General features: G+C 40.0%; 1 protein-coding gene across 1 annotated transcript in view; it reads right to left on the minus strand.

Annotated features, from left to right (window-relative positions):
* The window catches only part of LOC124308425 (dynein axonemal heavy chain 2), a 618,723-nt gene that overhangs the window by 548,450 nt on the left and 42,371 nt on the right, over positions 1–27,902 (minus strand). The window lies entirely within an intron of this gene.

Here is a 27,902-nt window from a genome sequence, read left to right on the forward strand (position 1 = left end):
GTCTAAACAACACCTCCCAGATATCCAGCTAGACCTTGCACAATCGGCACAGAGGCGAAACGAGAGTGTTCTAGATTACGGTGCTAGAATAAAACATCTGTTAAGACAAGCGTGCGAATCAATAGATGCCTCAGAATCTATCAGTGATGCTCAAGTGCTAAAGAAAAATATCAAAGAGACCGCAAGACTAAGATTCATCAAAGGATTACTAGACGAATTAGAAATAAGAGTAGCTCATGGGAATCCACAAACCCTACAAATGGCTATAGACATGGCCACCAAGACTGAAAAACTATTATCAGATAGACTTAAACTAGCCTCATACCGTGATACTAACTACGAAACACAAAACCATATAAAATGTAGTATATGTAAATTAACCGATCACATCGATAAATATTGTCCTGAACAACCTTCCGTATTAGTAGTGTGTAGATACTGCAAGAAGGCAGGTCATAGTATAGAAGAGTGCAGAACGAGGCAGCGCAACAACACAACTTGCACGCAGTGTGGTGGCAAAGGCCACTCAAACGATAGTTGCCGCTCAAATCGTTCCCAATATCCCCAGAATCCAAAATTCTATCAAAATTCAAGAGTTTTCCAAAATAACACTAATCGTCAACAACAGAACAATCCCAATACCCAATATTGAGCAAGAGACCCGACAAACCAACCTTTAGACCAGACGCGAGATGACAGTCAACGCTCACAACAGTATAACACACCAAATCCTTCACGATCGAACTTCCGGGTTAATTTCGTAACACAAGACCACTCGAACGAGAATCGCGATACAGGCATCCACCCGGAAGTTTCATACGAAGCAAAGCAACATCGCGAATATTCAGGCAACGCGAGCCATTTAAACGAGTTCAGGGACGGCCGCGCGGACGCATCGACCTCCCTCAAACCGGAGCAGCGTCCAAACCAAACGTCAGCTCCGTACAATTAGAATCTGGCCCTCCACAGATTCGAACACAATGCCCGCAGTCTTTGAATGGGTACGTGACACTAATAATAGATACTGGCGCTAATATTAATTTGTTAAAAATCGATAAAATCGACCCAAGAATCCACGTCACAAAGACGGACATTAGGCAGATTTCAGGGATAACGGAAGAATCCATCAGAACTTTTGGATTATAAGTAAAAACAATGGTTAATTGCACGAAGACTTTTATTTAAGATAAGTATTTTAATAGGTTTACATAGGTAACGCACACTATTTTTAATAGAACAGTACTCGCAGTGTTACCAGCATAGAAATATAAAAGGAAAAGAACATACACCTATTACATTGTTACCAACAATTGTTACCAACAATGTGACAAACAATAGGAAGTCTCTACATCGAGTTAGCTAATACACGCCACGAATTCCATCTTGTCGATAACTCCTTCCCTATCATCGAAGACGGTATACTGAGTGCAGACTTTTTACGTTCGGAAAAGGCGACTATCTGTTTCAAAAACAACTACCTTCTCTCGCGAAACCGGCGTTATTCCCTTTGACAAGCATAGAACCAACACAAAAACACCACCGCGTATCCTCATAAAATCTGTCACACAAACACCGAAGGTTCGAATAACCACCGGTGAACTCACACGACAACCCAGCACATTTATAGTTGACACCGGTGCTGATGTAAACATAATTAAACTCGGAGCAATACATGCGCATGTTCCGTGTAAATTACTCGAAGGTCAGATCCACGTTACTAGTGCTATACATGAACCAATGAAAGTAGTAGGAACAACTAGCATTCGAATCGGTGACAACCTTCATATATTCCATATAGTCAACGATCTGTTTCCGATACAAGAAGACGGAATCTTAGGATCGATATTTTTACGGAACGAAAATGCAACGATATCTTTCGATACAGAAAAAATAATACCGAACAATACTAGCAAACCATTCAAACTCCTAAACGAAGACTACATATTGATACCACCACGAACGGCTCAGGTGATTGCACTAAAAATTTCGAATTCCTCCATAAAAACGGGATTCATAGAACAGTTGGAAGTAGGCGCTAACATATTCCTGGGACAGGCCCTGGTTACCAACCAACAAGGGTTTGCTTACGTTTATGCAATAAATTCCAACGAATCAGCTGTGAAAATAAGAAGACCAGTCGTAACACTAGAAGAAGTCGATGAACTCGCGAGCACCGCCACGCTCAGTGCAAAAACACACCTAACGCATACAAGTACTGCAAGCAGCGGACAGGTCTTACTAGCACAGGTCTTACACGAAAAACAAAAGAGGATCGAGAATCGCGTTCTTTCCACATCCCCAAATTACGATTCGAAACGCCTTGAGATTTTGAAAGAAAACTTACGATTGGATCATTTGAACGACGAAGAAAAACAATTAATAGTTGACCTTGTTATCTAATTCAACCATTTATTTTTCCTCCCGGGTGACACCCTGGGACATACAAACTTAGTCAGCCATACGATCCCTACTATCAATGACGCACCAATTCATACCAAACAATACAGACACCCAAGAGTACACAAAGACGAAATACAAAAACAAGTGACCAAACTCCTTGATCAGAACATTATCACACATTCTTCATCTCCTTACAATTCTCCGGTCTGGATCATCTCCAAGAAATCAGATGCTAGCGGCGAAAAGAAGTGGCGAATGGTAATTGACTTCCGGAAACTGAACGAAAAAACCATTGGCGACGCTTACCCGCTACCAAATATCGTCGATATCCTAGATCAGCTAGGCTCCGCAAAATATTTTTCAACGTTCGACCTGGCTTCCGGGTTCCACCAAATTCCAATGCATCCCGATCACAGCGCAAAGACCGCTTTTTCGACTCCTCACGGTCATTTCGAGTATACTAGAATGCCATTTGGCTTGAAAAATGCCCCATCCACCTTTCAACGTCTAATGGATCAGGTTCTATCGGGATTACAGGGTACAGATATGTTTGTCTATTTGGATGATATAGTTATTTACTCCCGATCCTTGGAGGAGCACGAAACCAAATTTCGGAAACTCATGAAGAGATTGTCTGATGCAGGACTAACCCTGAAGCCAGATAAATGTGAATTTCTGCGTAAAGAAGTAGCATACCTAGGTCACATCATCACTCAAAGTGGATTGAAACCTAATCCGGAGAAGATATCAGCAATAAAAAACTACCCAGTTCCCAAGAATCTTAAACAGATCAAACAATTTTTAGGCTTGATAGGCTACTACCGAAGATTCATTCCTAACCTTTCAAAAATTGCTAGACCTATTAATAATTTGCTAAAGAAGAATAGCCCTTTCCTATGGACAGCAGAACATCAATTTGCGTTCGAAACACTACGCGATAGTCTGTGTCGAGAACCGATACTGCAGTATCCAGACTTCGAAAAACCCTTCGTCCTAACAACCGACGCTTCAAAGTATGCAATAGGAGCAATACTTAGTCAAGACAAAGATGGCGAGGATTTACCAATCGCGTATGCATCGAGGGCGTTACAAAAGGCCGAAATCAATTACTCGGTGTCCGAAAAAGAATTCTTAGCAGTCGTTTATGCCGTCAAACATTTTCGTCCTTATCTTTACGGTAGAACCTTCACTCTGGTAACAGACCACGAACCACTAAAGTGGATCAAAAACGTACGGGACCCGACTTCTCGTTTAATGCACTGGAGACTGAAGTTGGAAGAATATTCGTACGTCACAAAACATAAAAAAGGAATAGCGAACTCTAACGCAGACGCGCTTTCCAGAAATCCACCTGTCGACTTTTTCCGAATTCTACCTATTACCTCAAAACGGCCACGACCCGTTACAGAATGCTCATCTACTGACGCCCACAAGCGCGCCAAAGTAGCTCACCAACACCCAACGCGTGCTCGCGAACCAGATACGCTATCTTCGTCTACCAGCGCTCACAAACGCACCAAAATAGCTCACTAACACCCAACACGTGCTCGCGAACCGGATACGCTATCTTCATCTACCGGCGCTCACAAGCGAATGAAACATGTAGACCAGCACCCAATACGAGCGCATGGATCTGCACATGAATCCACCAGCCCTTCGCGACGAAGACGAAACAAAGCATTACAAGACACTTCGACTTCTACTGGTACCTCTGACTCAAGTGCCAGTATGACTGACAATAGCAGCGCAATGGAGGCACCGATCGTCGTCGATGAAACGATCAAGCAAACTACGGAACGAATTCAACCACTCACCTCATCTGAATCGAACCAAAACTCTGGTAAGCCCCAAGGTCGTAGTGTTAAAATACGTGAAGAACAGTCCGACACACTGAATAAGCCGACACCCGAAGCCACTACCAGTAAAGGACGAAATTACGCCCCTCGATTCACGGAATTCGTAACAGATCTTAACCACCTACCATTAACGCATAGTAAATTTATTCAAGAGATACGCGCCAATTTCCTCGACAGACAAGATAACCTAGCCCACTGCATCTCGGCAGACTGCAAGACATCACGAGGAGTCGCGGGACAACTAATTAATAGGAAAATAATCAACCGAGATCAACTACAACAACTAGACCCTGAAGTAACGACCGTATTGACACTGCCACATGGTAACCGCCTCATTTACAATCTAGTAACCAAAAAATACCACTACCAGAAACCAACTGAAGAGACACTGTTCAACACCCTAGTAAATCTGAAGAATTGCTTAGAACAAGACAAAGTCAAATCGCTCTCGATTCCAAGACTAGGCTGCGGCTTAGATAAGTTAGACTGGAACCTTGTTAATCGGATGATCCATTACATATTTAAAGACTCCGACATAACGATCACCATTTGTAATTATCAAAACCCGACTTATGACTCGACATCTTCTGAATCTGAAGCAGACGCATCAACACCCAGAATCCCTGCTCCCCCTTCAACTCGTCGGCCAATGCGTCGGACCGGCACTAGGTCAGCTCCAAGACATGCTCCGGTTTCTACTCCCTCGCGCTACCCAACTGATATCTCGGAGAGTGACTCCGTGACACATGATCCGGAGTCAGCTGTTGAAGACACGGATAGCGATGCCTCCGTTGTACCTACGGCAACGCTACCACCTTTAGGCTCACAACGTCGCGACAATCCCGAAGAGCGAAAACCGGACCGCCCCCATATTGACAATGACAACTTTTGTTGCTTAGATTACTTCATATAAAATCAAAATGACATATCACCAACACCCAACGTAACCGAAACTAATGACGGACTTCTGATGTTGTGCGACAATTACGCTCATTTCGTATCAGCTAATTGTGGTTGGACAGAAGGACTAGAAAAACAGTTGATAGACGGAAATCTAATAAGCATGGAATCCTTTCAACACCAGAATCCAGAAATATCCGACGTAATTAAAACTCGGTTGAAAAACAACAAATACATATTTACCCTCGTAGTGAAACCACGTCAATCAGACCCGGGCAGACTTGACGACATTTTCTACACGTTAGTTAACTTGAGGATTATCTTGTCCGGACTAGACATTCGGTCCATATCATTCCCCATGTCAGGACCAGGAGTTGATGATATTCTACGATCTATCTTTAAAAAACTCATTCATCACATTTTTGCGGATTCAGACATTCGAGTAACACTTTGTAGAAATACTACAATTACACCAGACGAACGATTACGCGAAGACATGATCAAAGAGTACCACGAGTCACTGATCGGAGGACACCAAGGTGTTACAAAAATTTTCAATAAAATAAGAGAAAAATCCAAATCTTGGTTATCATCCATGTTAAATGTAATAAATACTAAATTTTCTTAGGAACTTGGACAGAATTGATAAGATTCAACTTATCAAAATTTGCAACGTTTCGTTGGTTTCATTTATTTTCCAACTTCATCAGGTAAGCTGTAACAAATGTACATAAACTCTAAAATTAAGTTGCATAAAACAATAGACATGATACATGTAAGTTACAAATTCAGAAATAATAAACTAAACAAAATTACAAAATATTTACTTTTGAGGTTAAATCCTCGTTAAAATCCTTTGGTCCATAACACCAAGTCAAAAATATGTTTAAATAAGACTAGACAGATATATACATTTTTTAATAAAATTATAAATTCATTTTGCCAATAAATCAATTTAAATAAGATAAAATGGACAAATATAAACAATGATGGACAAATACACATGTCAAACGTAGTGACTCTTAAATCACAGACTGTACTACTCTCACACAGTGTGATAGTACGTGTGGAGCTCGTATTATCTATATTGTCAACATGACTCTGTTGTCCATGACTAGTACTATTCATATTGCGCGCGAAAATTCAAACTCTGAGTAAAATAAAAATAATTACTATGACTTCACTAAATCCTTAACATCATTTATCAGGTCACTGTGAATTGTACTAAGGTTTTGCGTGTCGGATCTAAAATTGACACAATTCATCGCCTTAATAAAAATCATTTCACTTAGATTTCTCTTCATGTAATTTTTCTCCAGATCTAAAATCTCAACATCCTCGAACTGAAAGTTATGACCATCCTCAACAAAGTGATGTTCCGCTAATGCTGTTTTGTTGTTTTTTATGGACTTCTCAGGTCTGCAGTCAAGTTTATGTTGTCTCACTCTGGTTTTTGATTTTTGCCTGGTCTGTCCAACGTACCATTTCCCACACGAGCACGGAATCCTGTATACCAGGCCAGATCTATCTTCTTTCACCACTTTGTCTTTTAGCCGGGAAAATAGATCCTTAACCTTGAATACATTATAGAATACCAACTTGCAGTTGGTGTGCCTAAATAAAGATCCCAGTCTTGGTGACAAGCCTTTTATGTAAGGAAATCTGCTAAACGACCAATTCCTGTTGACATTGTTGCTCCTGATGTTGTTTCTAATCCTCTCGGACACAATTTTCTCACACTTGCTGATGACCTTGTTTGGATAATTGTTAGATGACAGTAATCTTCTAACCATGCGAATACTTCCCTTGGTCTTGTTCACATGACTCAAGCGCATGGCTCTGTTCAAAAACCCTTTTACAACCCCCAATTTCTGGCTCAATGGATGATTGGAATTAAAATTCAAAATTCTTCCTCAGCTGTACGGTTTCTTGAACCAAGAAGTTATAAGGTCACCATCTTCTGATCTTTCTATTAGTTTGTCCAAAAAAGGCAACTTCCCGTTATTCTCAACTTCCAAGGTAAACTGGATGTCCTTGTCAACACTATTAAGCACATCCAAGATGCTGTCTACTTTATCCTTTGGAACCACTGCGAAGAGATCATCAACATACGACTTAATGATCGGAATTTCAAAGTCAAGGTGAGTCAACGCCATTGAAACAACATAATCTACTGCAATGATGGCAATTGAAGGACTTGCTGGACTCCCCATAGCACATCCTTCCTTTTGAAGGTAAAAATTGCCATCAAACACGAAATATCCCGAGTCGTAACAAAAATCAATAAGCTCCAGTAGAGTAGTCTGGTCCAATTGCACAAATTCCTGGATTTCATCCCACCGCTCAATGATGATTTTCCTTATTAAACTGTTATGAACATTAGTAAAAAGAGATACCACGTCTAGTGATATTAAAACATGGTCTATGTTTATCTTTTTCAGTTTAATTTGGTCTAAAAAATGAAATGAATCTGTCACATTATATTTCAGACTCATTACGAACGGTAACAGACTCTTATGAACAAACTTGGCGATCTCATAACCTGGTGATCCTATGCTACTGACCACTGGTCTAAGTTTACACCCAGGTTTGTGGGTTTTTCTTAAGCCATAGATTCTTGGTGCCAATGCACTGTGAGTTCGCATTAGCTTACCTTCGATGTTATCAAGGATACCAATATCCACAAGCTTCTTTATTAAGCGGTTGCTTATGTTTTGTAGCTTTGACGTAGGATCTCTTTCGATCTTTTCATATGTTTCACGGTCGCCAACCAACTTATTCATTTCTGTGAGGTATTCTTCTTTGTACATGACCACTGTTGAATTACCTTTATCTGAGCGCATTACTAAGAAATCCTCATGTTGTTTAAAGAAATTTCTTGTGACTTTGATATTTTTAACTAAGTTGAAGTTTTTCTTGTGATTGCTGTTGCTTCTACGCTGATACTTAATGTGATTTGTCACAATATTTACACCTCTTGCTCTCAGATTATTTCTCACTTCCGTCAAACCCTCGTTGAATAACTCGTCATCTTTCACTTTATCGATACATCCCTCCAGATCCTCAATAATTGTAACGACCGGTTGATTGATATCAATTGAGTTGATCTTATCAATTCTGTCCAAGTTCCAAAGAAAATTTAGTATTTATTAAGAGAAAAATATTTTTGGCCAAATATGAAAAAGCAAATTCAAAATATCATCAGATCTTGCGGCAGTTGCCAGAGGAAAAAACTAGTCAGGATCAAAACAAAATTACCCATGGCAATCACTGACACGCCCGCAGAGGCCTTTGACAAAGTGGCATTGGATATTGTTGGACCTCTACCCCTTACTAAATCGAACAACAAATATCTCTTGACGATACAACGTAATTTGACAAAATTCCGGGACGCCATCCCTTTACCTGATGCCACCGCCAAAACTATAGGCGCAGTATTCGCAAAAGAATACATTACACGTTACGGTGCTCCTCGAGCAATACTTACAGATCAAGGACAGAATTTTATGAGCACAGTCATCAAACAACTTTGTAAACTCTTCAAAATTAAACAACTACGAACAAACGCCTATAGACCGCAATCAAACGGTTCATTAGAAAGAAGTCACCTTGTAATTACCGAATACATCAAACATTACACCAACGAAGGTAAAGATTGGGATGAATTCATACGTTTCGCCATTTTCTGCTATAATACAGCGAAACACGACAGTACACATTATTCACCTCACCAGATGATCTTCGGCTCGGAAGCTAAACTACCGACAGATGCGATACTAAGCAACACATCCACGCATACATACGATACATTCCTCCTCGATCTAATAGCGAATCTCACAGAAATTCGTAAACGCGCTGCGTTGAACCTGAAACAAGCTAAACAGAGAAGTAAAGAACACTACGACAGAACAATTAACCCACAACGATTTGGAGTAGAACAAACTGTCTACCTATTGAACGAAACAAGGTCAAAATTCCAAGATCATTATAAAGGCCCGTATGTAATCAAACGAATAATAGATGACGTTAACGCCGAAATATACCTCACGCTAAACAAAACAAAAATAGTTCATCTTAATAAACTGAAAATCGCACATACATAGTAAAATCCCACATTAACCCCTTTATTAGCAAACACAGTACAACCAACAAACAGGGTATGACAATCCAATCGAGCTAAATATTATCCACCCACCTACTTCTTCTGTCCTACCCATTCCCAACGAAGTAGAAACCCATGATGCAGTTCCTCACACACCACCTCCGCTTCCTTTAAACCCACCAGTACTTAAAACCTCACGAGAACCTGATTACAAATAGGCAACTACTATATTGCTACCAAGATCTGCTGTTGCGCTGTCAAACAGACATAAATAAAATGAATACTTGTGTACACTACTGCACTAAAATAATTGTAGTGACGATCTTATACCCTTAGTTTAAAATTAGCCGAAAATATATATACACTCATAACCGATATCATTGTACAAATAGGTCAAACTCTGTATCTCGATATAGAAAAAAAAAATAGTATTACTTAGTACCAAGCTAATCAAAAAAATCATTGTTGTTTAGTCTTAAGTGTACTAACCCGCTTCCATGCGCATTAACCCTAGGCGCCTAGCTTTAAACAACATTATGTAACCATAGTATTATAACTATATGCCTTACGCTCATACGTAATCCAGAATATAAACCATACACTACCTATAATAAGAAAAATTGTAAAACTAATTTTAAGCACATACTTTAAAATCATGTTTCACTACTGTATACGACATTTCCACCTTCTTGCTTCCCATATTCGGGACCATACCTACCGCTATGCTCCCTCTGACGGGGGGGGGGGGGGGGGGTGTTACGTCCAGCATACCACTTCTCTCTATTTTTCCTACTCGCTAACTCTCCCACAGTTCTTACATTAATCTCATGGTCTCTGTCCTGTCCTCTTATCTCTACGTAGTCTCACGCTATTCACTATCACGCTTACTCATCAAATTCCATTCCCTACTCTTAGCATTGTCGCACCTTTTCTGCACCCGTACGTTTCACATCTCGAGGAATGCTCTTATTCTAACTCTCAACAACGTCACATCTAGACTTTTACATAGCTTCATACAACACACTTCGTTTTTACCGACATCTGAGCTTCCTCGAAATAAATATATGAGTAATATCTCAAAACAAATCCTACGTTATTCGATCCTCATCCTGATTTCCGGTTGTCCTGGAACTTAAAAGCGAAGCCAACCAGTTTACTCTTACCGCTCAGGAGTAACTCTACTCACGGACGTAACACAACCAAGACTCAATATTCGAACTTCTTGTCTCAACCGCTGCTCAACGCAACGGCAATTTCGACTATACATCACCTCAACTCGACTCAACACTATCTCAAATAAACGGCAACTTGACTAAGCGCAAGCGCCACTAAATTCAACCTCAACTAAACACAATCTCAAACTAAAATAACTCAATTCACATCATCTTAACTAAACGGGTACGGAACTAAGCGCAGGCGCAACTAAATGTAACCTCAACTATTCGCTATCGTAACGCATCCGAAATCAAACCTTCTCAAAATTTTCGAAAACGTTATTCGCTAATCCGAGCACTCCAATTCGGCACTTCCCGACCTACTCGAGAGGTGACACTGAAAAACTCTGCTGTACTTAATTTCAAAAACGAGAGAGACTTAACTGAAACCCGTGACTCTACTCAACTTTCCCAAGAACTCAAAAGTTACTCTACTCTAACACGCGTACTCAGGCTACGGTCATCAAGAAAAAGAATCAGCAAAAGAATTTCGAGTACTTTTCTACAACGCAAATCCTAAACGGCTATCCGTTACTCGGCAAGTCTATTCGTAATTATGCTCAATATTCAAGCGCGGGTATAGAAGCAGCGCTTACCTTCTACATCCTTTCAACGCTAAATCGCAATTTCGTTCTACACGTAGCCCCATGACGCCTTTGTGGTGAGCGTGATGCTCCCTCGTCGCTAGTCGGTCCGTCGCAAGTTCGCTGGTCAATCGTTGGCGGGGTGAAGGGGGAGAGGCTGGAGCACGCCGGCCGCCAGCGGGATTCGCGTCCACCTTGGATTCCCGCGATGCGGGGACCTGCGTTGGCTTCCCCTCCGCAGCCTCGACATCCTTCGCAATTGTCGCTAGTCCGCCATTCCGCAATTTCCTTGAATTCGGTGTCGACTTCTTGCCTGATGCCGTTGTAGCTCGAAAAATAAAAAAAAAAAACAAAAACCGGAAATATCTTACGCTATTCGCTAAGGTGTCCCCTCTCGTAGTTTCGGATGTGTGACTCTAGCTCTCGCGCTCTTTTGCAAAGACTTCGCGACTCAATTTCGGAAATTCCTTAATTTTGGTTCCGCCCAGGGTTCAAGGAGCCCCTTGTAAGGGGTATCAAAAATGTCACGTTACAATACTTACCAAAATTATTTTTATCACATTAAAAATTTTAAACACAACGCAATTTGGCAAATTTCACCACTAACTGACTACACGATGTGAACAGCGTTGCTTCTCTGATGAGACTGACGAAAAGAGCCTCTCGTCAGACCCCAAATGTAGCTGAACCCTCGAGCAGCTGCTCTAGCCTGCTACCTGCATGAATGAGAAATCGGCACCGTCTACGAAAGAAACTACACCGGAGACACTTCAGGTTTAAAAAACCCTTCTTCCAACTGTACGTCGTATAGAAATCACTAAATTGATATCAAGTACAACTAAGAGTACGGAAAACATTTTGAAATCGAAAACTTGTTTGAATATTTCCTTTTACGTTTGTATTTTTTATTTCGGTATTTTTTATAACTGTTTGTCGTAATAAATATGCTTTCTTTGAAAGTAAATACGTTTCGTATTTATTCCAGATGTTCGGTCTCTTATTTTCCGATTTTTCCTTACAATGTAAAAACCCTTGCTTCGGAAACCATATATCTTTTATTGAGTCGATTTTTTCGGTGAAGTCATTGAGACTAAATCAGAACATTGACTTAATATGAGTAAGAAAATAAAAATTAATTATCAAATTTCGAGCTGAAAAAATATTTTTATTGAGATGTTGATAGCAAGTTCACGATCAGCGGAAAAACTTAGCCGAGATTGAAAAAAAACATCTCGATACGTTCATGGCTTCAAGATATATTCCAAGTTCGTGGAATTCGAACCCGCGAATCTACTTTCAGGAGCGTCTCCCAGGCGGAGATGGATTTCCCCCACTCCGTCGCCATACACGGCCACACATCTTGTCCGTAAATTGACTGCAAAAATGGACAGTCCATTCATGATTAATATATATACTGTATCCAAATTTTAGCTCTCTATGTTTAAAAGAGCAGCTGCAATAATTGTTGAGCAAAAAAAAATTATCTCGTCCCCTAAATAACTTTGAATAAATTTTTTTGTTTCTAAATCCGTGTAAAAATAACAGCTTTCCAACAACGCTAATCCCAATTCTGTTACATGAAAATTGGCGAAGTAATTCCGCCGCATAATGATGTTCACTAATCCATCTCTTCTTTTGCCCCGCACAGGTCTACACAGACCTCTGGGAACATAGTCTAATGGGTATGGCGGGAACTAGAGGTAAAAAATTAAAGAAAAAAAAAAAAACTCCATTTGTTTGCGAGTAAAAAACGTACCCCTTTTTTAGAGTCATTTTATACCCACTTAATTGTAAAAATCATTTCGCCTCATAGTGTAAACGATAGTGGGACTCTTTTGGATTAATATTTTTCCAGTTTTGTTGCTCTTTGATAATATTATTATTATTTGATATTAATATTGAAGTCGGTTTTTTTAATAACAAATAGCTTTTCTCAAAAAGCATTAATCCAATCGAGCTCTGGTTTTGCACACTTTTTTGGTATACTAAGAGACATATATTACGAGACTATCAAAGATGTACATGCATTATAGGATAAATTATTCGTTATTATAGAAATGGCCGTTTAGCAGGTTTTTATTACTTTGCATGATAAAAAAATCAATCAATCTCAATTTGTAACTGGCCAAATTCTTCTTTTTTCTAATACTTACAAATTCTTATAAACCTTTCTTCTCTTCGATCAATAGTTTCCTCGCTATTGCTCAAAAACATCGTTTCACCAACTTTAAACGCTCCGCATTTTTTTTTTTTTTGCCAAGAAAATCGTGGTCGGAAATACATAGCACTTCATCCCGGCCATCAGTTCTACGGCCATCAGCTCTTCAAGAATATATAGGTCTCATCCGTCCGGAATTTGTGTCATAAAAAGACATTTTTCGGCTTTATTTCTTGGACTGTATTGAAAACTTTTTTCTTCGAATGATCTATGCAGTGGATTCCTCTTTCGTTTTATATTTTCTTTTTTCATTTTTCTCTTAAGGGTCCAGCAAAAATCAACCATCATGTTGCCGTTCCAGCTGCCTTGATACCGATTCTCCATTTCACTTATGTCTTGATGAAATCGTTCTCCATGTTCTTCACGGTAGTCTCGAAGGTTTTGAGAAAAGTAGTCGAGATAAAAGTCAAGGAAGTGCAATTGAGGATTTCATCCAAATCTATCTTCAAATTTTCGTAAGACCTATCGCTTCTTCTTGTAACCAGGGCACCTCCCCGTGGTGACGGTGGGCAACAGAACCGTCTGCTAGAGTCATAGGGTTAACGGCATGTATGCCGTCATGGCAGACACAAACAATGAATGCTTCACGGTGCAGGAATTCGGAACCCCTAGTATCGGTGTGTGGTCAGGGTGAGAAAGCAGACCCGCAGGCGTCGTTATCAAGCCACCGCAGCTCTACATTCAGGGGCGGATTTAGTACTAGGCTGACTAGGCTATAGCCTAGGGCGGCAGATGTTTGGGGGCGACAAATTTCTGGTCAAAAAATGATAAGCAGGAATAACCATTGTAATAAATTTTATAGGTTAAATTAGAAAGTTGCGAAATCTTTCTTTTGATCAAATTAAATTTTCTAGTGGAAGAAATATACAATGTAAATGTAATATTGGATTTTATTTCTTTAAATACGTATAAACGTATACAATGCATGACATGCGGTAGCCGGCTTTAACGTGCTTATGCCTGCTTACGCGCCAGCCACTTTTAGCGTGCTCATGCCTGTTCTCCAGGTTCCAGCTTGGGAGCACAGCATTCTAACATATATCGCTTGACAATTTACGGTATGAAAACACGAAGCGGCGGAGCACTGAAGTATTTTTAACGATAGCAAATATATATGAAGTATTGCATGCCGACTGAGAGGACATTTTCCCTCACCCCCGCCAATTTGCTTCATTATTTTGTATATGATTTTAAAACCTAAAAAAAGCACCCACCATTTTTTCATATTTTTCGTTCCACCGATTCTTTTTTAAAAAATGTTACAAACACTTCTATGGTCCTAAAAAACGCAATTTTTTATTTTTTTACAAAAATTCACATAATTTCTGGGTCCCAAAACAAACATTTTGAGCCATTTGAAAGAATTGACTTCTTGTATTTCTTAAATATTTTTTTGAAGAAATAATTTTTCTTATTTTGTATGTATACAAATTGCAAATTTGCTTCATTATTTTTCATATGATTCTACAAACTAAAAAAAGCACTCACCATTTTTCTCAGATTTTTCATCCCAACCATTCTTTTTTGAAAAGTGTTACAAATATAACATATGTTTTGTATACGTACAAAATAAGAAAAATTATTCTTCTGTTACGTCCAGCATACCACTTCTTTCTATTTTTCCTACTCGCTAACTTTCTCACCATTCTTATATGAATCTCATGGTCTCTGTCCTGTCCTCTTATCTCTACCTAGTGTCACGCTATTCACTATCGCGCTTACTCAACTAATTCCATTCCCTTCCTTCAGCATCTACACACCTTTTCTGAATCCCATACTTTTCAAGTCTCTAGCGACACTCCTATTCCAACTCTCAACAACTTCACATCTAGACTTCTTATACATCTTTCGCACAGCACAATTCATTCCTACAAGTATTTCAACTTCTACGTGATAAACATACAATCGATTTATCAAACATACCCAAGGTTATTCAACCCTCATCCTGATTTCCGGTTGACCGGGAACGTAAAAGCGAAGCCAACCTGCTTACTCCTACCGCTCAGGAGTAAACTCTACTCACGGACGTGAAATTGGTGGCAGCGGTGGTCTTCGCTTTCCGGAAATTCAGTGATACAATTTTACGTGTGTGCTACGCATGAAGTGCCATCTGATAGACCGGTTCCGAAGTGTACAAGCTCAGTGATGTTGATACAAAAGTAATACCACTGTGTAATAGTGTTGAAGACACTCTGAAAGTCATATTCTACGTTTAACGCAATCATCGATCTCTGATTCACACGAACGTTACAAACAAATCCGTATCTCCAAATCGATATTGCTGCAAAACTATTTTCTGCTGTTACTACGAGGGCATCTTCATTCTTCACGACTTCTAGCACAACACAACGCACACCGACATCATCACCGCCTACAGACACGAAATCGCTATACCAACATCCTCACGGAAGAATGCAACATTTTCGTCCGTTCCTTCTCTTCATCTTCATTTTGTAAGTCGACAAATCATAGATTAAAATTTACAACATGGCTACCGAAAGCACTTTTCCGCACCTGCCTCTTGAAGATGCATTGGCTCTGATTACCACGTTCAATGGCACTAATATGCCCGTATCCGAATTCAAAACTAAAGTAGAATGCGCACAACAAGTTGTTTTAGCCAGAGAACTAAATCTATTCTCCACACTTATTCGCACGAAAATCGAAGGCGACGCGAGTGAATATGTTGAGTTAGACACGGATTCTCCTCGAGATCTGCTAGACTGCCTAAGAGAGGCCTACGCATCTGAACAACACCTCCCAGATATCCAGCTAGACCTTGCACAATCGGCACAGAGGCAAGACGATAGTGTCCTGGATTATGGTGCTAGAATAAAACATCTGTTAAGACAAGCGTGCGAATCAATAGATGCCTCAGAATCTATCAGTGATGCTCAAGTGCTAAAGAAATATATCAAAGAAACCGCAAGACTAAGATGTATGAAAGGTTTACTAGGCGAATTAGAAATAAAAGTGGCTCATGAAAATCCACAAACCCTACAAATAGCTATAGACACAGCCCACAAAATTGAAGAACTATTATCGGATAGACTTAAACTAACCTCGTACCGTGATACTGACTACGAAACACAATACCATATGAAATGTACTATATGTAAATTAACCAATCATATCGATAAATATTGTCCTGAACGACCTTTTGTATTAGTAGTGTGTAGATACTGCAAGAAGGCAGGTCATAGTATAGAAGAATGCAGAACGAGGCAGCGGAACAACACTACTTGCACGCAGTGTGGTTGCAAAGGCCACTCAAACGATAAGTGCCGCTCAAATCGGTCCCAATATCCCGAGAATCCGAATATCCATTAAGATTCAAGAGTTGTTCACAATAACACGAATCGTCAACAACAGAACAATCCCAACACCCAATATCGAGCAAGAGACCCGACAAATCAACTTTTAGACCAGACGCGAAATGAGAGTCAACCCTCACAACGGTGTAACACACCAAATCCTTCACAATCGAATTTCAGGGTTAATTATGTAACACAAAATTACTTGAACGTTAATCGCGATGCAGGCGTCCACCGGGAAGTTTCATTCGAAGCAGAGTAACAGCGCGAAATAATAGAATCAGGACCTCCACAGATTCGAATACAATGCCCGCAGTCTTTGAATGGGTACGTGACACTAATAATAGATACTGGCACTAATATTAGGTTGTTGAAAATCGATAGAATCGACCCAAGAGTCCACATCACAAAGACTAACGTTAGGAAGATTTCAGGGATAACGGAAGAATCCATCGGAACAATGGGAAGTCTTTACGTCGAGTTAGCTGATACACGCCACCAATTGCATCTTGTTGATAACTCCTTCCCTATGATCGAAGATGGTATACTGAGTTCAGACTTTCTACGTTCAGAAAAGGCGACTATCTGTTTAAAAAACAACTACCTTATCTCTCGCGAAACCGGCGTTATTCCCTTCAACAGGCATAGAACCAACACAAAACCACCACCGCGTATCCTCACAACATCTGTCACACAAACACCGAAGGTTCGAATAACCACCGGTAAAGTCACGCGACAACCCAGCACATTTATAGTTGACACCAGTGCTGATGTAAACATAATTCAACTCGGAGCAATACATCCGCATGTTCCGTGTAAATTACTCGAAGGTCAGATCCACGTTACCAGTGCTATACACGAGCCAATAAAAGTGTTAGGAACAACTAACATTCGAATCGGTGACAACCTTCATATATTCCATATAGTCGACGATCTGTTCCCGATACAAGAAGACGGAATCTTAGGATCGATGTTTTTACGGAACGAAAATGCAACGATATCTTTCGATACAGAAAAAATAATACCGAACAATACCAGCAAACCATTCAAACTCCTAGACGAAGAATAAATATTTATACCAACACGAATGGCTCAGGTGATTGCACTGAAAATTTCAATTCCCTTAGTAAAAACGGGATTCATAGAACAGTTGGAAGAATATTCGTACGTCACAAAACATAAAAAAGGAAAAGCGAATTCCAACGCAAAAGCGCTTTCCAGAAATCCACCTGTCAACTCTTTCCGAATTCTATCTATCACCTCAAAACGGCCACGACCCGATACAGAATGCCCATCTACTCACTCCGACAAGCGCGCCAAAGTAGCTCACCAACACCCGACACGTGCTCGCGAACCGGATACGCTATCTTCATCTACCGGTGCTCACAAGCGAATGAAACATGTAGACCAGCACCCAATACGAGCGCATGGATCTGCACACGAATCCACCAGCCCTTCCCCGCGCAGACGAACCAAAGCATTACAAGACACCTCGACTTCTGCTGTTACCTATGACTCCATTGCCGGTATGACTAACAATAGCAGCGCAACGGAGCCACCGATCGTATGCCATGAAACGATCAATCAAACTACGGAAGGAGTTCAACCGCTTACCTCATCTGAACCAAACCAAAACTCCAATAAACCCTAGGGTCGTAGTGTTAAAATGCGTGAAAAACAGTCCGACACACCGGATCAGCCGACACCCGTAGCCACTACCAGCAAAGGACGAAATTACGCCCCTCGATTAACGGAATTTGTAACAGACCTTAACCACCTACCATTAACGCATAGTAAATATATTCAAGAAATACGCTCCAACCTCCTCGATAGACAAGATAACCTAGCCCACTGCATCTCGGCAGACTGCAAGACGTCACGAGGAGTCACGGGACAACTAATCAATAAGATAATAATCACCCGAGATCAACTACAACAGCTGGACCCTGAAGTAACGAACGTATTGACACTGCCACATGGTAACCGCCTCATTTGCAATCTAGTAACCAAAAAGTACCACTACCAAAAACCAACTGAAGAAATACTGTTCAACGCCCCAGTAAACTTAAAAAATTGCTTAGAACAAGACAAAGTGAAAACACTCTCGATTCCAAGACTAGGCTGCGGCTTAGATAAGTTGGACTGGAACCTTGCTAATCGGACGATTCATTACATATTTAAAGACTCCGATATAACGATCACCATTTGTAATTATCATAACCCGACTCATGACTCGACATCTTCTGAATCTGAAACAGAAGCATCAATACTCAGAATCCCTGCTCCCCCCCTAACTCGTCGGCCGCAGCGTCGAACCGGCACCAGGTCAGCTCCAAGACATGCTCCGGTTTCTGCTCCCTCGCACTACCCAACTGATATCTCGGAGAGTGACTCCGTGATACATGATCCGGAGTCAGCTGTTGAAGACACGGATAACGATGCCGCCATTGTAGTGAAATCACGCTAATCAGACCCGGGCAGATTTGAGGACATTCTCTATACGCTAAACAAAACTGAAATAGTCCATCTCAAAAACCGAAAACCGCACATACATATGTAGTAAAATCCCACACTTACCCCTTTAATAGCAAACTCAGTAGAATATGTATATTATTACAGGGCCAGTGCAGAAATGACCGACCACGATGAAATACCGTACACAATACAACAACTTGACGTTAATCCCGGCATCCACTTTGAACGAATAAACAATCTACGGACATTCAACGAAGAATGGACGCTAATCAACTATGTGGATCTTGGTAACATGTTATCCCAGTTATTAAAAATTACAGACTATTTGAACAAAATACGCGAAAAATGTACTACCTTAGCAAGTAAATGCGATACGAGTGACCTTATAGAATTATTAGCCAACAGAATAAGTACAATCAAAGAATACCAGAATCAAATAAAATCATCAATTGGTCATCGCACAGTTAACGAAGCGCATTTGGAGCTGTTTAAGTTAGCAACGGGCCGCGATAAAAGAGGAGCCTTAAACTTTGTGGGAAGCCTCTCCAAATCACTTTTTGGAACACTAGATGTAGAAGATGGTGAATACTTGAACCAACAGATAGATAATCTATATAACGATACAAACCATCCAGCAATCCCGCTAAACAAACAAACAAATATAGTGCAATCGACACTGGGCGCATATCGTAACGAACTAGATAACGTTGCATCCCACAACGAATCACAATACCGCATGTTAGCAACCCTAAACAACCAAGTGACCATCTCGGGAAGATTCATGTCCACAAGCAAGACTGCAATCTCACTTATTAGACACCTCATTGACCTAGACAGATACATGAATAATTACGAACTTGATTTTGACAATCTAATAGACGCGATCCTCTTTGCACAACAAGGAATAATACATCCAAAAATTTTATCTCCAGAACAAATGATTTCGAGCATCCAACACATTCAATTGCTGAAACCTCTTCTAGAATTTCCAGTTCCCATAGACGCCGCATACGCTGAAGAGTTAGTCCGAATATCGAAAGTAGAAATCGCACATTTTGAGACGCGATTAATATACGTCATTTCAATACCCATATTAAATAGAGATACTTTCAACCTATACCATTTGCTACCCATACCAGTTAGACATTCCTACGACACGATTTCCAACAAGTTCGCATACATTCAACCCAGTGCTGAATATATAGCAAATAACATCAAATAGAGCGTCATACTACCAGCTATCCGAACCGAAAATCAACAAATGTATCCTAACGCAAAACAGATACATTTGCAGGCAAAGTCAACCACTATTCCACAGCGAAATCTACAAGCTTTGCGAAGTCGACTTGTTTCTCCACTCCTCACAATCAGTAACACAAAATTGCGACGTTAGACTAACATCTTTCGAAGGCACATATTGGACGGAACTTTCCGTCTCCAACGCTTGGATATTTTCCTCAGCAAAACCAGAAACCGTACACATATTATGTCCCAACGACCACACCCCGCAAATCGCCATTTCAGGAGCCGGAATATTACGACTGAATAACAAGTGCACCGGTTACACGGGTGAAGTGACACTTTCCACAACTAGGTATTCGACCTTATTTGAAACCCACTCATACATCCCGAACTTCACCCTCGATCTGGACCGGATATACAAAAACCTTAATTTCAATGAAACCACAAATTTATCCTTAATTGCAATCCCCCCACTTCACAAAACCTCGCACATAAATGTACATGCCATGGCCTATACCGGACTATCGCTGCATGATACCGTAAAACAAGCTACTGATATCAGCACACACCACCGCACACAGCGCTATATGTTTCACATCAAGGACGCTCTTACTTACAGCGGTGTAGGTTTACTATCTCTCGCAACCCTATACTTATTCTACCGTCACTCATGCCTCGACAAAATCATTACTCTATGTACACACTGTAAAGTTAAGAAAACGAACCAGACATTAAGAGCCAGACAAACAGGGTATGACAATCCAATCGAGCTAAACATCATCCACCCACCTACTTCTTCTGTCCTATCCATTCCCAACGAGGTGAAAACCCGTGGTGCGGTTCCTTACACATCACCTCCACTTCCTTTAAATCCACCAGTAACTAAATCCTTACGAAAAACTTATTACAAATAGGCAACTACCATATTGCTACAAAGGTCTGCTGTTGCGCTACCAAACAGACATAAATAAAATAAAAATATGCTTCTGTACACTACCGCATTAAAATAACCGTAATTACGATCTTATACCGTTAGTTTAGCCTAAAATATACCTATACTCATAACCGATGTCATTGTACGAATAGGTCAAACTCTGTATATCAAAAAAAAAAAAAAAATAGTGATACTTACGATTAATCTTAACTATACTAACCCGCTTCCATGCACATTAACCCTAGGCGCGTAGCTTTAAACAACATTCTGTAACCATATTGTTATAACTATATGCCTTACGCTCATATGCAATCCAGAATCTGGACCATACTATCCCAAACATAAACTCACTATTACAAACACTTATCATGAAATATCCATCTGATGTTGCTAAACGTATCAATTAATATTCAAACTACATTCATAATGTGACTATATACTTGTAAACACACACCAATTATCATTTTCATGTATACCGACAACATATTATATTCAGATTATAAATACCATACACTACCTATAATAAGTGAAATTGTAAAACTAAATGTAGCACATACTTTAAAATAATGTTTCACTACTGTATACGACATTTCCACCTTCTTACTTTCCATATTCGGGACCATATCTACCGCTATGCTCTCTCTGACGGGGGGGGGGGTTACGTCCAGCATACCACTTCTTTCTATTTTTCCTACTCGCTAACTTTCCCACCGTTCTTATATGAATCTCATGGTCTCTGTCCTGTCCTCTCATCTCTACCTAGTGTCACGCTATTCACTATCGCGCTTGCTCAACTAATTTCATTCCCTTCCTTCAGCATCTACACACCTTTTCTGGATCCCGTACGTTTCAAATCTCTAGCGGCACTCCTATTCTAACTCTCGACAACTTCACATCTAGACTTCTTATACGTCTTTCGCACAGCACAATTTATTCCTACAAGTATTTCAACTTCTACGCAATGAACATATAATCGATTTATCAAACATACCCAAGGTTATTCAATCCTCATCCTGATTTCTGGTTGACCGAGAACGTAAAAGCGAAGCCAACCTATTTACTCCTACTGCTCAGGAGTGAACTCTACTCACGGACGTAACACCTCTAAAAAAAATATTTAAAAAATACAAGAAATCAATTCTCCACTCTGAACTAGGGCTCAAAATGTTTGTTTTGGGACCTAGAAATTATGTTAATTTTTGTAAAAAAATAAAAAATGGCGTTTTTTTAGGACCATAAAAGGGTTTGTAACATTTTTTGAAAAAGAATGGTTTGGACGAAAAATCTGAAAAGAATAGTGAGTGCTTTTTTATGTTGTAGAAACATATAAAAAATAATGAAGCAAATTGGCCGGGGTCAGGGAAAACGTCCTCTCAGTTGGCATGGAATACCTCATATGGATTTTCAAACGCAAACGAAATTCTCCGTGAATTAGTAAGTATATCTCAATCAAGTCGGGTTACGGCATGGATGATTTATTTCTCTTTATTGTTTAGTATCTACATCTACTGTGTAACCCCTTACTTTTCAGGACAGCACATGTACACGTTTACGCAATTTTTATTATCGACGATGAGTGACCGAAAAAAAAAAACTCAGTGGCGCCGAATACAAAAAACGTGTCAAGCAAAAATTAGAAAAAAAAGATGAAGTGATCAAGAAAACCCGAAAATTGGACACGTTTTTTTCTACACCTGAAAAAAGTGCAAATGATTCGGATATTCAAACCGTCCATCCTTCAACAATCAACGCCTGTGCATCTTCTTCTTCCGATGGAAGTAATGGTAATGTGACAGAATTGATGGAATTTTCTTTTATTCCGATTCAGCAGCAACAAAAAATGATTGTGAGTCGAGATCCAGCCGATGGGATAATAAATGATTTTACCATAGACGAAATAGCGGCGAACGGCGTAAAACAAAATTGAGATACAGATTTTTCGTCCAGCAAGCGCGTATACGGTGACCAGACACGTTATTTATCACGATCTTTGTTCGAACAGTGTCTTGTTAATGGAGACAAAAATTTCCGTAATTGGCTTATCTGTTCAGAGAGCACCGGTAAAGTCTACTGTGGACCATGCCTTGCCTTCGACGGTGGGACACATTTTGGCAGCAAAGAAGGCTTTAGCGATCGGAAAAATACCTTTATACGGGTAGGCGATCACGAAAACTCATCGACGCATAAACTGTCTTTATTGAATATGAAAAGAAGGGGGACTTTTCGCGGCCGCGTTGACCTAAAGCTAACGCAACAGCTCGATGCAACAATTGTATATGGAGGAATATATTAAAACGAGTTGTGGCAACGATAAAGGCTCTTGTCTCGCGTGGTCTACCGTTCAGACGACATAATGAAAAGTTCGGTTCACCACACAACGGGAATTACTTAATGTCCTTAGAACTCATCGCAAAGTTTGATCCATTTTTAGCAGATCATATTTCGCGGTACGGTAACTTAGGCAGTGGTCACACAAGCTATTTCTCTTCTCCGATTTGCGAAGAATTTATAGGGCTCATGGCAGAAAAAGTTATGAATACGATTGTAACAGAGATAAAATTGACAAAATACTTCTCTATTATTGTAGATTCTACACCTGATATCTCTCATATTGATGTGCTAACTTCTGTCGTCCGATATGTACAGGCCAACGGTACACCCATTGAGCGCTTCTTCAAATTTATTCCAAACGCAGGCCATGAAGCTCTGGACATGACAAAAGCCATTACTGCTACGTTGGACGAATTTGCAATCGATATTGATAACTGCCGAGGCCAGTCTTACGACAATGCCGCCAATATGTCGGGTGCTTATAACGGATTACAAGCACAAATAAAAAAACTTTCACCTCGCGCGGACTATATTCCCTGTGCAGCTTACTCTCTCAATTTGATTGGAGAGTCTGCGGCAGAAGATTCCGAAGAGATTTGTTGGTTTTTCGCACTTTTGCAAAAGATCTACGATTTCTTTACCGTATTAACCCAACGCTGAGAAACTCTTCAGCAGCAGCGAACCTCGATGCAATAGTCAGAAATGGAATCCGTAACAAATGTTACGCTGAAAAGACTATCAACAACTCAATGGTCTGCTCGGGCCAATGCGTGCAAAAGTTTATACGATTCCTGGGATAACATTGTGGGAGCACCGGACTGCATCGAAGACGATAAAGATCAGAAACCGAGCGTCAGATGCGAAGCCAAAGGTATTCGATTGAAGTTAGAGCGTTTAGAAACTGCTTTTACGGTTTGTTTTTGGGGTTTCTCGCTCGGCAGATCCAATCTCACCAATATGTCGAGACGATCTGAGAGTCGTGACAATCACAGTCATTACCGATGAGCTTCTTTGTGAGCTCCGAAAGCGACGTGAAGCATATGTGCAATATCACCATAAGTTTTCTTTTCTCACCGACTTAGCAGCGATTAGCTCGGTAGAAATAGAGGAAAAAGCAGAGAGCTTGCGGAAGGTCTACGCTTCAGATCTCGTGGAAAGTTTTTTCGATGAATGTCTTCATTTTCGTGCACACTGTTTGTCAAGTGGAGAAAATTGGAATACGGCTTTAAAGTTGTTGAAATGGATTCTGGATAGTGATATGCAAAGTGTGTAACGTAATATCGATATTGCTCTTCGCGTGTGTGTTTGTACGCCTGATACAAACTGTTCTGGGGAGCGGAGCTTTTCTTGGTTGCGCCGAGTGAAGAATTATCTACGATCAAAAATGAAGGACGATAGACTCAACGCTCTGACTATACTCGACATTGAGTCAGATTCGCTATCGTCCTTGAGATATGACGATTTGATTGATAGTTTTGCAACTCAAAAATCAAGGCGCGCAATACTATAAACTGTGAGCTATAATAATTGATAACTCTACGAACTACGAAGTAGCTGATGCAATGACGAAAATATGACAGGTAACAACCCAATAGTCATTCAATCATTACTAGTCATGATTTAATTTTTAATACTTAAATAACGGGATTCCAATATTATTTTCATCGTTATAATAGTTTCCTGTCCGAGTACGTTCACGTGACATTAAAATAAAACAAAAAAAGTTCTTTGTATAATATCGCACAACATGTACCAGAATAAAGTTATTTTTATATCCCTAGACATGAATGGTTTCAATATAAAATAAAAAAAATAGGCACACCGTACACAAAAAGAGCGTAAATCTGCCTCAAGCCTAGGGCGGCAAGATTATGAATGCGCCCCTGTCTACATTAGTGGGTAACTTGGCTTCTGTAGAGTATAATGTTAGAAGACGTCAATCTTACATACGTAACAAATATTCTCGTGGTTTTGTTTTGTTTGTGGCGAGTTTGAAGTAACAAAATACTGAAGGCCTTCATCAGCCAAATTAAAATCGATCTGCGAAGATTGCTTCAATAATAAAATAACCAATTGAGATGCAAACTGGGTACCGCAGACCGCATGTGGTCGGTGCCATATGATGTTGATCCGATGGGAAAAAATCAAAAAACCGGACAACTTGCAATTTATCAAACCGATGATATGATCTGCATCTACAAATCAAGAAAACTGCTATTTTTGTTTGACGGACATCTCATGTTTCATCACGACTACTGAAGCTAATATCAAGCACGCCAACGTTAATTCAGTTGTGAAACCAGAAAAAATAGTAGTGGTAGATGATACTCTCACTTCCGAACAAAGGGATACGGAAGAGAAAGAAATGCAAGTCGACCAGGTCTTTCAAGAAGATAGTTCCGAGGATATAGAATATTTACAAGATGGTAAAAAAAAAGGTCTTGAAACCTTCAGTCAAAAAGAACTGAATGATCTCATACTAGATTTAGGATTACCTAAAGACGGAGCTAAATATCTAGCGGCAGTATTGTAAAAGAAAAATTTGTTGGCTGAAGGAACATCAGCTTAGTATTATCGTGAGAGGAAAAAGGAGATTCGGCAATTTTTTGCAAACGATGAAGAGAATTTATTCGTATACAGTTCGGATGTAGAAGGCTTGGTGGGTGCATTTAAACTGAATACATATAAAAACGATGAGTGGAGACTTTTCATTGATTCGTCAAATAGAAGTCTCAAAGCTGTTCTACATCATAACGGAAACACATATGCACCTAGTTCAATAGCGCATTCGGCCAAATTAAAAGAGACGTACGGAAATTTGAAGATAGTTCTGGAAAAAATAAAGTATTCGTAACATCAATGGAAAGTTTGTGATGATCTAAAAATTAGAACACTATTTTCAGCTCAACAACCGGGGATCACAAAATATCCCAGCTTCTTATGTTTATAAGATAGTAGGGATAGAAAAAAACACTGATTTCCGATAGAATCGGAAGTTTAAATTAAACGGGATATGACAACTTTTCATGCCCATTATTCGAATGCAAAGTCCTCCAAATTTCAGTTTTTTCCATAGAGCCATTTCCGAGATCATCGCGTGAATTTGTCAAACTGACGGATAGAAAGACAGATCGACAAACTGACAGACCGATAGACAGACCGACGTCTGTCTAAAAACGTGTTTTCGGCTTCTAGAGGGTCGAAAACGAAAAGATTCGCAACAGTTACTTTTTGACTACAACCAATACTTTTCTTATATCACCATAGGTGATGAAAAGTAAAAATAGAAGAAGAACCGGCTGCGCCGTAATGTTCTGCTTCGTACTGTATAAATATGTATGTATATTGTACAAGGTATAGGTGCACTTAGGGACAATGAATCTGAGACGGCTAATTTTTTACACGACAGTTATGTTGGCAACACAAAGAAACCTATAGTGGGCTGAGCGCGAAACAAACTCAATCTCAATAAACATAACATGACCCATGACCGTATCAATCCAACAAGTCATTATACCCGCGGTATTCTAAGGTTAGATTCGACGGTCATGGGTTATGTTATGTTTATTGAGATTGAGTTTGTTTCGCGCTCGGCCGACTATGGCACTGTAGGTTTCTTTGTGTTGCTAACATAACTGCCTAGTGTAAAAAATTAACCGTCTCAGATTCATTGTCTCCAAGTGTACATACCTAATTAGTATGCACGCTTGTGTGAAGTCGTGCTTTGCACCCATTCGCTTTTTTGTTGCACCGCCAAAACTTGTTTTGTCCACATCTACTCTGCTCATCGAAAAGATACGAGTAACCATTTTCAACGTATTTTACATTGCCGCGAGTGCAAACTAATTCTGCCTCCATCTTATGTGATTGGATTACGATCCTCCGCTACTGAACGCTACCGTTCGTAGGATTGACAACACGATCAACTTGCTCACTCGCTTCGCGAAGCGGAGTTATCAGAATTCATCAATCTTATCTCCATTTCGCCCAGCTCTGCATTCTCCGATAGAATACTTCCAGACATGTAGAAAAGAGCAGAATAACGTAACTACACACCTGTTGTAAGCCCCAGGTGAATCACTCGAAATGACCTTACCGGAACGTCCTGCTCCAAATCACCTCGCCGCGCGTGTTGTCTATGATTTTGAGGAAGAATTTTTTTTTCTCCTCAATAAGATAGTAAAAATGAAAGAATTCAAGTCAGGGATAAGGTTTTGGTAAGACGTATTCAAATTGAATCGTAAATTACGCTGGCCAGTGGAGAGTAAACAGCTTCGTAACATAAAGTGAAAAATGTTTCTCAGCTTGAAAGATGTTTTAGTTATTTCTCAA

The sequence above is a fragment of the Neodiprion virginianus genome, chromosome 7, assembly GCF_021901495.1.
Source record: "Neodiprion virginianus isolate iyNeoVirg1 chromosome 7, iyNeoVirg1.1, whole genome shotgun sequence".
Taxonomy (NCBI): domain Eukaryota; kingdom Metazoa; phylum Arthropoda; class Insecta; order Hymenoptera; family Diprionidae; genus Neodiprion; species Neodiprion virginianus.